The sequence below is a fragment of the Manis pentadactyla genome, chromosome 17 (assembly GCF_030020395.1).
Source record: "Manis pentadactyla isolate mManPen7 chromosome 17, mManPen7.hap1, whole genome shotgun sequence".
Classification (NCBI taxonomy): Eukaryota; Metazoa; Chordata; class Mammalia; order Pholidota; family Manidae; genus Manis; species Manis pentadactyla.
In genome coordinates this window covers 31,550,824-31,565,488 of record NC_080035.1, presented here as the reverse complement: position 1 = coordinate 31,565,488, position 14,665 = coordinate 31,550,824, and the positions used below count along the sequence as shown (strand labels likewise).

The 14,665-nt window shown below is 34.9% G+C and overlaps 1 protein-coding gene across 1 annotated transcript in view; it reads left to right on the top strand.

Annotated features, from left to right (window-relative positions):
* KLHL1 (kelch like family member 1) overlaps positions 1 to 14,665 on the top strand; it is a 361,767-nt gene that overhangs the window by 123,641 nt on the left and 223,461 nt on the right. The gene's annotated exons all lie outside the window — the stretch shown is intronic.

The following is a 14,665-nucleotide window of genomic DNA, read 5'->3' as shown; positions in this document are numbered from 1 at the left end:
GAAGCTTTTATTCTGAACTACCATATTGACATTTTCAAACAGCCTTTGCACCATATTATATTTAGCACATTCATGTAAGTTTTGTCAACTTAGCAAACTTTTGTTGAATACTATTCATTGTACAAATATTAACTATATCTCTGGAGAATAAACTAATTAATAAGCCTTATCTGCCCTCTAGAAGCTCACAGTCCAAATAGAAGAAAGTGTTAGATGAGAGAATCATTATATGTAGTGCAAAATATTAAGAGGTAGGCAGAAAGCATAAAACCCGCTGTTCAGGGCATTATGAGACTCACATTCATTGAAAACATTTTATAGTTTTTAAGATTAGTGAGATAGGAGGAAACAGTATAATAAAATCGTGTGATAGAAGCAAAGACAAATGGTATAGATTGATGTAATTTTTAGAAATAACATGTGTTCTTTTGCCTGAACTCCTGGTAATGGTAAGAAATGAGAAAAGAAAGGTGGGCTAGGGGCTGATTATCAAAGTAGTGTGACCCTAGATTAAGAAGCTGTGCTTTGCATCATTTCTGGTAACAGGCAAACAAGAGATGGTATTGTAATGATCAATCACCAGAACCATAAGGCTGTGGAACTAGTGGGAATCTATCCTCTTGGAGGATTTGACTTCTCATACACAGGAGTTTGCTAACTCTAATGTAACACTCACTCAGTAAGTGCCCTTTGAAAAGAAAATTTTACATGCTCTAGGTCCTGAATCTTAAAGGAGCAACATGATGGAAAGACTTCGCCATTTCCCAGTAATTTTTTAATAAGTTTAAATTTATATTTTGTCAATGCAAATATTGCACTGAACAAAGATAAACAGCTAAGCAAATCTTGAAGACAGTTCCAACAGGAAAGAGAGGCCAGATCTTACTTAGTCTTTACTTAATTCTGCTGAAGCAAAGAGAGGTGGGAAGAATTTTAAGTGCTGGGTGACAGAGCACAGGCCATCAATGTTTGCCATTTAGCTTTACCTAAAGGAAAAGTAGATATTCTATCTTTCTGGCAGAAGTAGTTTTACAACTAGGAGCAAGATGCTCACTCTACACTCTAATCCTCCCACAAAAACTGAGAAATGGGTGCTCTCTCCCTTGATGTTGGCATTTCAAAGAGATGGCTCCTGGGTCCTTGAGGAAAACATTTGTGGGTTTACAACTGGCAAAAGACTTTTAAAATTATTTACACTTCATAGAGATAGAGAAAGAATTTATAATTGCAAGTTTTCTAAAGTAAACACTCTAAGAAAAGGGAGATGAAAGGCCTAGAATCAGAAAGTAGTCTATAGTTTAGCTGAGTGGCCATTAAAAACATCTTGGTCAATTCAATTTGCATACAGCCTGAAATAGTTATATAGAGGATCACTGGCCTCCCAGCTAAGGGATAGTGAATAAAACCACATTGTTTTTTCTTTGACTGAAAAGAATCAGGAAGCTAACATTTTCGGGTCCCTTCTAGCAACAGAATGGCATAAATTCCACACTTATAGCTTCCATAGCCTGACAGTCTTGTGTTTCTCATGGGTAAAATAGGTCAAAAGACACTGATCATTGTGCAGCACAAAGTTGGAAGGTGTTCCAAAGCTCCCTGCTGAATGCAGTGACCCTGATTTACCTCTGCTTTGTGGAAGGCGGACAGGATACAGGCTGCCTTTCAGATGTCATTGCCACTTTGGCCTTTGATCCAATATTCATACTTCCCTGGTGGTTGATAAATTTCTAATTGTTAGTTCATAGAAAAGTGCTAAGTGAGCAAATAATTTACAAACTATTTTGGGGAAAATTTTAGGCAGAACATGAAATATGTACCTTGTATTTCACTACATAGAGTGTAACAAATTATAACAAAGAGAGAAAGTAAGCAATGATGCAGAAAGGGAGGAATAGGGGGTATCTACATCTGCGTCTGTTTAGTCAGCTTGCTAGTTGATCTCTAAGACTTTCCTTGGTAGAAGGCTAAAAATAAATGCACTGCAGAAAAAGGGAAAAATGAATGAACAGTAAGATATTTTAGAGGGTCAGCCATTTAGTAATATTTTCTTAAATTTTGAGGTTTGAGAGACTTCAGAGAAACTAAGGGGGACCAACTATGTCAAGAATTGATAGTGAACTATTAGTTGTAGAAGGAATGTGTTCAGTAAAGATGGATAGGAGTGCTTTAAAATGATTTAAACAGATAAAAATGTCCATAAAACCTGGACAGTCTGTAAGGGCTGAAAGGACCCAAGCAGCTAATTTATTTCATTAACTTAGAAATTAAGGAAAAGAATGAATGGGTGAAGTAGCTTGAAATGAATTGTTTACTGAGATAAGCTTAACAATTAATAGTGTTTTAATCATCTTTGATTTGAAGAAAGAGGATTCATCCTTTAAAGAATTTCATGGTGTCAGATTTGTACATGGTGTGACATAGGAGACACCCTATTGGCCCATCTGTTCTCCTACTCCAGTAAATTAGAATGAGGGAAATGAGATTAAGGGCTGGTAGAATTTCAATATGAACTAAAGTCAATAGTGAGTAAACACTTTTTTCTGGTACCTGGGAAGAGTGATAATAGCTCAAAGAGAACATATTTTTAGAAGAAAAAATAATAATAAAAGGTTTAATACTAGCAATATATAAAATGAATACAGAATTTATTAAAAGCAGTTAAGGTCTTTGTGTTGAAAAAATAAGAAACATTCTTGGAAGAATGAAGGGTAAAGATACGACCTAAAAATGATGGCTAATTATTACAGTATCAGAATTGGTTTATTGACTTAAAAGGAATCATAAGATTAATTCCCTTCACACATGGTAATAACTCAGGAATGGAAAAGAAATGAAAATTTACCCTAGTGCTAGAAATAATTGTATATCTAACATGAATTTAATATCATTTTTCTAAATTCTTAATTAGTTATTTAAGCAGTTTCAAAATTTCTTCTCTTTAAAACTTGTTGGGTTTTCTATATAGTGTTTTACTAGGAAATCTGAGTGTGATCTTAGTTGTTCATAGAGTAAAGGCCTATTTAAGCAACAGTGTATATTATGAAATAAACAAAATTATAAATGCCAATTTTAAAATCGGTGATTTAAGTTTAAAGTTGGAATACTTAGTTGTAATCCAGAGAATATGTAATTATAAGATCATGTTTCAATTATCAAAATCAAACAATAATTAGGTTATAAATATTTGAGCATTTATTGTGTAAAGAGAGTCACCCTAGGGACTAACATGAAATATAAATAGAGGCCTGGATGGATATTGATTAAAATGACTTAAAGCTTCATACAAATTTGGTAATGAATAGAATTATTGGAGCAGGGCATAGTGAAAAAGCTCTTTACTTCTGTTTTCAAAAGAAGTAAGATCTATGTATCACTATCAACTTGATGACATTCTCAGTTGTTCAGTGTCAAACAAACTTAAAAACAGCTGTTTAAATATTTCCTACATTAATGGGACCTTTATTCTGCAATTTTGCTCATCTAGAAAAGAGACCTAAAATATTAATTTACAATAAAGCCTGTGATTTGGAATAATGAAGTCAAGGATCTTCTGAAATTATTCTACAAAACATCTTCAGAAGCATGGAGAAGTGAAAAAATATGTTTACAGTTTCTCATCATTTCTACTTTCAAATTATTTAGAAAGTTAGAGGTACATAGAGCTTTTGAAATTCCATATTGAACCTTACAAATTTTATAGATAAACATTTTTCTATGGCTAAGTATGTGATGCAAAGCAGAGGCACCATAAGTATTTTTTTTTAATACCATAGTTTTATATTTCAAATAAGCATTGACAAAATCATGAGGTAACAGAACTTTGTTGGTCTCTTTGGAATTAATATGAGGGGACAGATTTTTTTCTTCAGCATTTAAAAGCCTCTGAAGTTCTTAACACAGACTAGACAGTGAGGTAAAGTAACCTGACAAAGATCAATAGTCAGATGTTGAATCTATTACTAGAATAAAGCGTCAGAACCCAAATTGAATGGTATTTCCTCTACTAAACCAATGCCTCAGCTGTAAGGGAGTTCCTTAGAGTGGTTTATGACTCTTGCTCTCAGAACGGTTTGGGGTGCTTAAGCCGACTCCCTCCTGATATGCAGTGGCCCACTGTGGATTGCTTCATTCTTCCTCCCAATCTAATGCCAATTCCCTGCAGGAGGCAGTGGCGCCTGATAACCTACGCACACTCACGTCTAATAGCCCTTGTCCTGTGAATGCATTGAATGTCTCTCAAATCTTACTAGTAGTCAACTATGTGCTCTTCCCTCTGATGGACTCAGGAGGACAATATGCTGAATCATACATATTCTCTGCCTCTAAGGGACTTTCCAATTTAGGGTTTAAAATAATTAATCTTTCCCATAAACATGCTTTTGATAAACACGGTCTAATATTTCCTTATTAGAGAGTGGTGTAAAGCACATTTTGAGGGTTACTATGTATATATGTGAATACACACACACATACATATAAGTTCTACCCCCAAACTGATTATCACATTATGAAAATACCAGAAGTTTAACAGATTTGAAAAATATACTATGGGGTTCATTATATTTTAAAGAACCTTCAGGCTGATAGAAATTTCCTTCTGGTTTATCTCTTACATAGTCCCTACTATCCTGACATAATTGAAAATACACTGTGTTCATTGATGGGTAAGGAAGTAAGAGTTCTAACAAACAGGGGAGATAGGATTGTAGAGGTGCTAGCAAAGTGTCAGGTCCTGTAGAGAACTGGTAAAGACAAGGTTTAAAATTGAAGGAAGCTGTCCATCTAGCAATGGTATTAAGAAGAAGGTAGAAAATTAAACTGCCAAATGCATACCTTTAATCATACTGAAGAGTTAACTTCTCTGTAAAAAAAAAAAGTTTTGTGTCCCACTGAACTTAATTCTTAGTACATGCTAACAAATGTTAAAATAGCTTCTGCTTACTGCTAAATGTTTAAGTGAAATAAACACATATACATAGGAGCTGAGATGTTTAATGTTCTGCTTTAATATTAAAAAGTGTACATCAATATATTCAGCCTGAGCTGAATATTCTAATCGCCCTTCAGAATTTTTTATTGTAATTAAAAGTAAATTATTGTTTCATTTTATTGCTGGTTTAATTCAAGTGGCATGAATTATGCAAGCATATTAGCAGGATACTAGTTTTAAAGTTTGGGCTTTTGCTAGATGGGAAAATGCCAATCTCGACATTAGAAATTGAGCCTCTAAAGACTTGTTTTATCTATTTTTATTGCTCATTTATTAAAATATTTATTTAATAATTTTCATAAGATGTTGAAATAATTATATATTTAGTAAGAGAAAAGTAAAATATAATAATAAAAATAAAACAAAATAAATCAGTTGCATATTGACAACACACACCTACCTTTCCATTATTCCAAGAAACCTTATTTGTGTGTGTGTGTCTGTGTGTCTGTGTTTAACAATCAATAATATAAAATGAACTTGGGGAAATCATTGTTTCAAAATAATAAAAAGTGATGCATAGTTTGTGAATATTATACTTTTTATATTTATTGAACTTCATTTTGGCTTTATGCTATGGGATTTCATAGACTGTAAAAGAAATAGCTATTTGAAACTTAATATTTACTAGGTTATATCTTTCTGCACTCGAACTCACATTTACTTTCTGAGTTTACAAGTAAGGAAGATCTCTCAGGTCCCATCTTATAATCAACTTTGCTTCCTTAAAAAAAAATCTGATATTATTGTTGCTCACAATCTTATAATTGTTTACATTTCCCGTTGGGCCCTACATTTGTGTTGGAAACCGGGAAAGCAGGAACTGCATCACATGCTGCTATACCAACTGTGCAGAGTACATGCTGTATATTCTTCTGCATTAATGTTATACTTGACTATATTTTCTCAGGGTTATTTCACCTTCACGCTGTTGCGGGGCAACTGTGTCTGGGAGATTTCTCACTGCGCACCAGGTGAAACCTCAACCTGGATAGGGGAGGGTTCTTGACTCTGAATAAAAAAGAATTCTCCAGCAGGTCTGAAGAGTGTAGGTAAGGAAGGAATTCATTAGAGCAAGAGTAGAAATAAATGACAGTGACCTTGCAGGTGGCTGAGAACAGGAAAGCGCGGAGGGAAAGAAAGTTCACTGAACATTTTCTTGACATAGGGCAGAGGTCCTTGCCATCTCTTAAAGCCAGGGTCACTTGGTGTCCCATGTTCGCGTGGATCTGTGCTGCGTGGACACTAGCCCCTACCACCATGGGATTTGGGGAGCTGTGGAGCATGGGATGGAGTGAGATTATGTTCTGAGAACTTCCTGAAGAAAGGAGATTTTCAGGCGGGCTCCTGCAGCTGCAGTTCTGCCCAGGTCACCCAGGCAACGGGAATTTGCAGGCCCAAATCTGAGCTCTCAGCAGCCCCTCCCTACTTATTAGGGGTAAAAATGGGGACTTGGAAATAGAATTAAATAGCAAAAAAGACAAAACACAGTAAGTTGAGCAGTGAGAAAGCTTTATTTAAAGGTATGCACTTAATAGAGAAAAAGTGCCTGCTTCCTCAGGCTGGGGGTTCCCTCTTTTAAGGATTTTTCAAAGGACCAGTGGGTATGAACTTCTAAAGTCTCAAAATGCTCATCTCCAGTGAGAGACATTAAGTCTTTTCTATTATCAGTCCTCCAGGTAATTCTGCAAAATTAACACAAGAAATTGGTCAGTTCCCCTCCAGGATGTCAGCTTCCTCTGGGAACACATCAATCAAAATCGCCCACCCTTCTTCCAAAGTGGATTGAGTTATTATCTGTTTCTAAAGAATATGTTAGAAATCTTACTTCCTAACTTCCTGGTTTTTAAAATGCGATCTTAGCTTGAAGATGGAATCCTTCCTGATCTTACTACACTGTATATCTCAGTATTTTTCATCATAGGCAGGAAAAGTTAACTATGATGCTTATCCCAGGTCTCTGACCTATATCAACTCTAATCCCAAAATATCTGTACACTTCATTCTGTTGTATTTGAGGGGGGAGTATACAATAATATGTAGAATTTAACGTCAGAAATCACTGGGATTTTCTTTAACCTTACCAGGACTGATATCCAACCAGAATTTATTAAGATGTGGGCAACTCAGTGTCCAGATTGTTGACCATTATTTATTCTAGTTGGCATGTACTTATTTCTTAACTTCTCAGCCATTTTTATTATATCACCTGGGTTCCCCCATTTTATACTTAGGAGTCTTGGACAAATTATTTAGATTTATGTAGTCTTAAGATTACTCAACTATGAGAAAGTGAGAAAGTGATGTCCAAGTGAAAGGACTGTTTTAAAGAGTAAATGAACTAATAAAGTTACATAGGTCTCACATAATGCTTAGCAAATTGTAAATGTTCAAGTATGATGATTATCCCTAACAGGTATTTTTGAAAGTCTCTTCAAATCATTTCTAAAACAATGAATATGATTGGGAACTGGGAAGGGAATAATCATTTTGTTCATCAAACATTTATTGATTTTGAATCCAATTTATTATGTGCTTCATTATTACAATGAGATTTCTAATTCATATATATGATTTCATGTACATTTTTAGTAATAGATTTTTTTTAAGCCACCTACTTGCAATTTTGCTACCTTATATATTTGAGGTGCATTTTTATCATGTATTGTATTCATTTTCTTAGCATATCTTATTTGCTAAGATATCTTATTTGATCAACACAACATTCTGAGATGGGCAGTTAGTAGAATCTTATTCTCAGATTCAGAAATGAAAACGCCTTAATATAGAAATCAACAAACTTACATGGATGTGAAACCATGGTCCAGTTTTCCCCATAATATGTCAATATTTTTTCTGCTAGATGGCTAATCAACAGTCTGTCTGATTAATGTGGGAAGGAATGCTGCTTATATGAACTTTTGTTACTGCCACATTGAGTAAAAAATGTGACCTTCCTACCACCAGCTGCCACCAAATATAATTTTTCCTACAATTAATTTTTTTCTACACAAAATAAGAAATAACCTGGGGAAAGGTTGTAGATGTTGCTCAAATTTGAGAATCGTTTGTGATTGATCAAAACCTTATTTAAAATATTTTAGTTTGAATAGGCACAATTTCAGATTTTTGCAGTGATAAGTCTAGTTTTGTTCTGTTATTTTTATCTAATAAGAAGAATTATTTAAAAATTACACATTTAACATTTTCAGGATGTTTCACACACATTTCAGTTACCGCTCACAACATTCAGCTTTATTTTGCTGTTTGGAAAACTGAAGCACCAACTTCACATATGTTTCTAAATAATACATATCTTTTAAAATACTACCTTAGTGGAGTTTTAACAATTTCTCAATATTCTATCTAAAATTTGATAGAGCTAATGTTTATTGCAGATAGTGTGTGTGTGTGTGAAAACAACTAAAAAGAATAACAAACAAAACAATTTTAGTCACTGAACCCTTCTTTAGAATTCCATAAATGAACACTTTGCCTCATTTAACATCTTCATTGAGGCGTTACTTCTGCGTTGTGTTTGAGAAAGGCAGTTTATAACGAGAACCCTAAGCATTTAATTTTAAATACTTTGTCTCCCCCAGATAAAGGATAGTAAAGGCTGCCCAGCAGGGAAAACAGATTGCAGCCAGAAAAGGACTGCACGCTCACAATATCCTAGAGGGATACCTTGGCCCCCAGTCTCCCGGACTGTGCTCTTGAGCTTCTCAGACACGTTGCAGCTAATGCTACACTCCTCTCACATTCCTCAGCCAGAGAAAATGTGCTACCAGATGGCTTTCATGCGAGTCTGATGCATGTTTCTCACCCAATCTTTTCTTCATCTCTGTAGAAATGTTTAAGAGTAGGGAGAGGAGGGGATAATGCAGAATAAACAAGTAATAAAAAAAACTTAGACTAGTAATGTAAGTGTAATCATGTAAAAAGAATTGTAAAAGTAACTCTACATATGTTTAATAGATAACATCTTAATTTCTGATAACATCTTCAATGTATGCAAATTGTTAACAATACTTTAAAAAATATGTGTCATTAATTATGTCATGTGTTTCAGAGCTAAATGATCTATTTACTGATAAATGGGCATATTTTATATAACAGGACATTCAAATTTTTTGACAAATTATTTTATGAAATTAAGTTAATGAAAACACATTTAGGACTTCAACTGCAAATCTCATTTTTTATATTTATTTAATTTAATTTGCCATTTTACAAAATGGCTTAAAATGACTTCAAAGTAAAATACGTGATGGAAAATAAGGTATTAGTAATATATAGCTGGATGTACTATGGTACTGCTTTGGAAAAGGATTTCATACTTACTGGAGATTTAACTGTGTACTTCCTCAATAACACTGTGTAACTATTGCACTTCCAGTTCACTGAGGCTAAAAAATATTGATCATGGATATGGATTGTTAGATGTGAAGATTTCAAGAAAAAATATGAAAGCTTACAGTCAGAAAATAAGAGTGGTTATCTGAAAAAGATCTAATAACAACACCAGAAAGGGAATAAGATAATACTAAGCATATTTTGAGAGCCAAGGTAATGTTCCAAAGAAAATTCTCTGTTAAACAAACAAAAAGCCAATCTGGCAACCTAAAAGCCCGAATACAGAGGAGGTAGGTAGGATGGCTTATACACAGGGAGGATGGTAGAGCTCTCAATCTGGAAAGGATGTCAGGTAATAAAATATCAAAATTGTGGTCTTTTTTCTTTCCACATCACAATCATCCAGTTAGTGCATAAAATATTTATGCATTCCAAGATGGAGCAACTTTGTAGATAAACGTCAATTCCACCTAGTTTACGAGAACATGCTCTGACATACTACTGTCATAAAATCTGTGCACTGAGAAGTTGTATTCTCTTTTCCTTATCCCTTCAATACCCCCTCTGTTTTCTTGATTGAGATAGAACAAAAAATGGAAGGAAAAAAATATAAGAAGTCATTTACAGAAGCCACAAGATTTTGACTTCGTTCTTACTTTTCATCCTTAAATATTCAAGATGCAAAGGCTTTGAAATGCAAATAAAAAAGACCTGAAAACGCATTCAAATTCCAATCTACAGCACCCATGGAACTGAGGCAGAGTGGGGACATGGAACAAACATCATGATTATTTTTTCCTGCCTATGATGAAAAATGTCAAGATATAAATAGTATAGTAAGAACAGGAGGGTCTCCATCTTGAGGCTAAGATTCCGTTTTATAAACCAGGGAGTTAGGAGGTAAGATTCCTAACATATTTTATGATAATCAACCAATAAACAACCCTATCTTAAGGCAGGACCAGAAGTTCTAAATGGTACGTTTCTACTGTTTAAGGGTGACCACTGTCTTGCAGAACAGGATCAAGAAATTCCTTGTGTTAAGTTAGTCTTACAGAATATCTCGAAGATTGACCTTGAATGGTGACGTAATGCTTCTCACTGAGAGGAACATCACGAGACTACAAGTCGAACCTACACCCCCTTGGCCATTTGCCCCATTCTTGAAATCGTTAAAAGACACTTATCTCGTACCTTTAAGTGCACCTCCTTTCTGAGGTTTCCCGCATTCCCTTTTCTTCAAGCGTGTACTGTGCCTTAAATAAAGACGTCTTCCTGCTCAACTTATTGCATTTTGTCTCTGTGCTCTTTCAAGCGTCTTGGCAGGTTAATAAGAAACCCCTTTTCCCACTGGTAAGCATCTTCGTTACTTCACTATTTCATTCAATTTTCTAGACTTGAGCATTAGTTTTCTCTCTCTGTTCTACTTCAGACAAGTAGGGAAGGGCTACTAAGATCTCTGATTTGGGCCTGCAAGTACCATCGCCTGGGTGACCTGGACAGGACTGCAGCTGTACGATCATGCTCTTAAGTAGCCTGCCTGAAATCTCCTTTCTTTGCTTTGGGAAGTTCTCAGAACATAATCTCACTCCATCCAGTGCTCTGTGGTTCCCCCAAATCCTGGGATGGTAGGGGCTTAGTTCCCATGCCTGCAGATTCAAGTGGACACTGGACACCAGGTGACCCTGGCTTCAGAAGCTGGCAAGGGATTTGTCCCAGACCAAGCAGCAGTTCAATCAGCTCTTCTGTTCTCCCTCTTTTCTTCCTTGAGTTCTACTGCGTGCACATCTGCTGCCATTCCCTGCTATTCTTGCTTTAACGAATTCCTTCCTTACCTACTCTCATCCAACTTGTTTGAGAATTCTTTCTCAGTTACATTCAAGAACCCTCCTTGTCCAGGCTGAGGTTTCACCTAGTGCACAGCAAGAGCCCTCCCTGGACCCAGCTGCCCAACAACACTATGACTTGTGCCATAGTGTTAAGGACTATGAATCATAGGATCTTAAGATTCTATTTGTATTCATAGAAATTACATATCAATTTGTTTTAGTTTCTGAATTGCCAAGGCAAAGAAAGAAGCATAATAAGTATTATGTTTTAAAATAAAAACAATACTTTGCTCAACATAACACAGGTTTCTGATATTAACATTTGAAAGGAATATTTTTGAATATTTGAATATTTGCAAGACACTTTATGATGTGCTTCAGACATTCTCATTAATAAGTCAAAAGTGGATATAGTAATGAATTACAGAATTGTTTCTTCTGTTGGCTGATTCAAGTTCAAATGATGTTGTCCAGACATACAGATTACTAATAATTCCATGTATTAAACAACAGAATATTAAAATCCAGGGATCAAACTCAGTTGAGTCAAGAGTACATATAATTTAAATGTATTGGTATTATCTATGCTGAATTCAAGATCACATGTTCCACCTAAGGTTTCCTAAAGCATTAAATTCTGTAACTGCCAAATGAACATGTGTATAGTAGTTCTGATGTATAAATTGCCAAATAATGTATAATTTACAGTATAAATTTGTATAATTTGTATAATTATGAGATCTTTTTTATCTCCTATTTTCCTCACAACCAACATTTCCTTGATTATTGAGTGACAGCCTGCTTTAGATTAATCTGTATGCCAAGTACTGGGAATGGAAAAAAAAATCTATGTAGTTGATTAGGGACTGAGTTATGAACTATGATACATTGAAAATAAGGGGTGTATTCTATGTTAAAGTCAAGTTAAACACCTATGCATAGATATATGTAAAAAAAGTATTCAGAGTCAAGATTTTTACTCAGCAAACAATTCTTTGTTCTTTCCCAAATGATACATATATGAGGATAATAGATTTGAAACAATTTAAGTAGATCACTACTGACACTTAGTCCTGACCTGACACCCAGTGGATTTCCTGAACAAAAAAGGTGTACTGGTAGAAATGAAAAACCATGGTCTTTGTTGTTGCAACTACTTTTTGATGGGACTTTGCAACCTGGATTTTCTAACAGTGAGCCCTTGGATTCTAAGATATATATAGTACTCAAAAACATAAACTGTGCTTTTCTTGTGGCTGGAATGCATGTTAAGACCTTGTATAGGGACCAAGGGCAGTCTACCCCAAGATGTGCCATTGTGACATGCAGATTATTTTGAGCTGTTCACATCAAGGCCCAAAAGACTCTGAAAGAAACTTTGACCTCTCCCTGCCACCCCTCCCAAATACATAAAAAGAATTTAGGTAGAGGACACGCTGCAGAAAGAGAGCTATCACCTTAGATAGCTATATTATATTGCGAACTAGGTGTGGTAAACCAGGAAGGATGTGGCCAAGTCTGTTAAAATGTTTCCCTGTGCCCCCTCGTTGTTTCTGTGTGGCCCAACAAATGTTTGTGTATCAAACATTTACTCGTTCATATTCCTGCGAATTACTTCCCTTTTCCTTTGATGTCTCAGACCCCTCCTGCTTCCGCTTAGTTCAGGATGACATGTATACCTCATTGTCCCTGACTATCTTTGGAACCCATGTTTAGGGCTTCTCTGCACATACATAATTAAACTTTGTTTTTTTTCTCTTGTTGATTTGTCTTATGTCAATTTGATTCTTAGGCCTGTTAGAAGAACTTTGAGGGGTAGAGGCATTATATTCCTCCCCAACATTGTTTATTGATTAAAAATGTCTAAGAATATAGCATTTCCCGGGTAAAGATTGTCTTTCTGTTTTCTATAACTGGTTTGCAATACTTTTTAGAGGACAACCAAGATTTTCTTCTACACAAGAGAAAGAGAGGAGGCTACTGCGCCAGTAATACTGCACATATGAGAATAAGAGAAAATTTGATGGCAGGAAATGTCTAAAATGCAGTAAAATTCAATTTCTTTTGGTAATTGTTGAAAAGACATGTAAATTTATTAAAAACAATAAAATGATATAACCCCAAATTTCCTAACTCTCCTGTTTTGAAACCCTCAAAAAAATCCTAGGAATTTATTTATATGAATAAATTATTGAGTAAGGAAATAACTGACAGAATAATCCCATCTCCCGGGTCAGATTCAGTCATTTATGTAGCCAATCTGCCTTTAAGGAGATAGAGCATTAACCCCCCATCCCATAAATGTGACTGCGCCTAGAGAACTGCTTCCACACAGCACAGAATGGAAAAAATGGTGAAAGAGTAATTTTACAGTGGAGAAACCTTACACCACCTCTACCATGTGACCAAAACCAACATCAACAGTGACATGACATGATATAGCACGTACCTGTGATATGACATGAGCAAGCCAAAGCCCATGATCCCAGTGTGATCATAATTAGACCAATCCCAACTGAGGATCATTCTTCAAAATACTTAACCAGTACTCCTCAAAGCGCTCAGTTAGCAAAAACAAGGGAAGTCTAAGAAACTGTCACAGCCAAGAGGAGCCTAAGGAGATATAGTAACTAAATGAAATGTGGCATTTTGCAAGGGATTCTGGAACACAAAAAGAGGAATAAAATAAAAAATAAAAAAACTAAGGAAATATTAGCAGATTATGGACTTTAATTAATAATAATAATATTGGTTTATTAATTTAACACATGTATCACACTAATGTAAAATGTTAATAACCAGGAAAAACAAGTATGTGTTAAATGCAAAACTATACTATCTTTGCAAGTTACCTGTTAATTAAAGTATCTTAAGAAAAAAAAATTATTTTTAAGTCCTTATGAATAACTGAAATATTAATTTTTAATTTTGCTTTAATTCTAGTATGACAATGACATAATTTCTCTTTCCATTGAGGATAGAGATGATAGAGATATGGATAGATAAATAAATAGAGAGATGGATATAGTATTTAAATGACATTATAGGCTTTATAGGTAGTTTTTGCACCTATCTGATAAAATGCCTTGTTTATTTATAGACAAAATGTGGTTATACAGCAGTGGTTAATAGAATACCAATTGTCTATTAAAAAAATACAACAGCATACATTCATATTATTTTATAATCCAGCATAAATTTAAATATATTCTCATGTAGAAACCCATTACTGAATATATTTGAAATATTCAGTAACTTCAGCATTTAGGTGAGACTATAGGTAAATGTACCACATATTAAGAAATCCTATTCAAGAGTCATTCCCTTCTTATTCTTCCAGTTGGACACGCTGCAGAAAGAGAGCTATCACCTTAGATAGCTATATTATATTGCGAACTAGGTGTGGTAAACCAGAAAGGATGTGGCCCCATTACCCCATTGCTCATTATTAAGGTAGATACTATCCTGTGGTACAATTTTTGCCAATGCA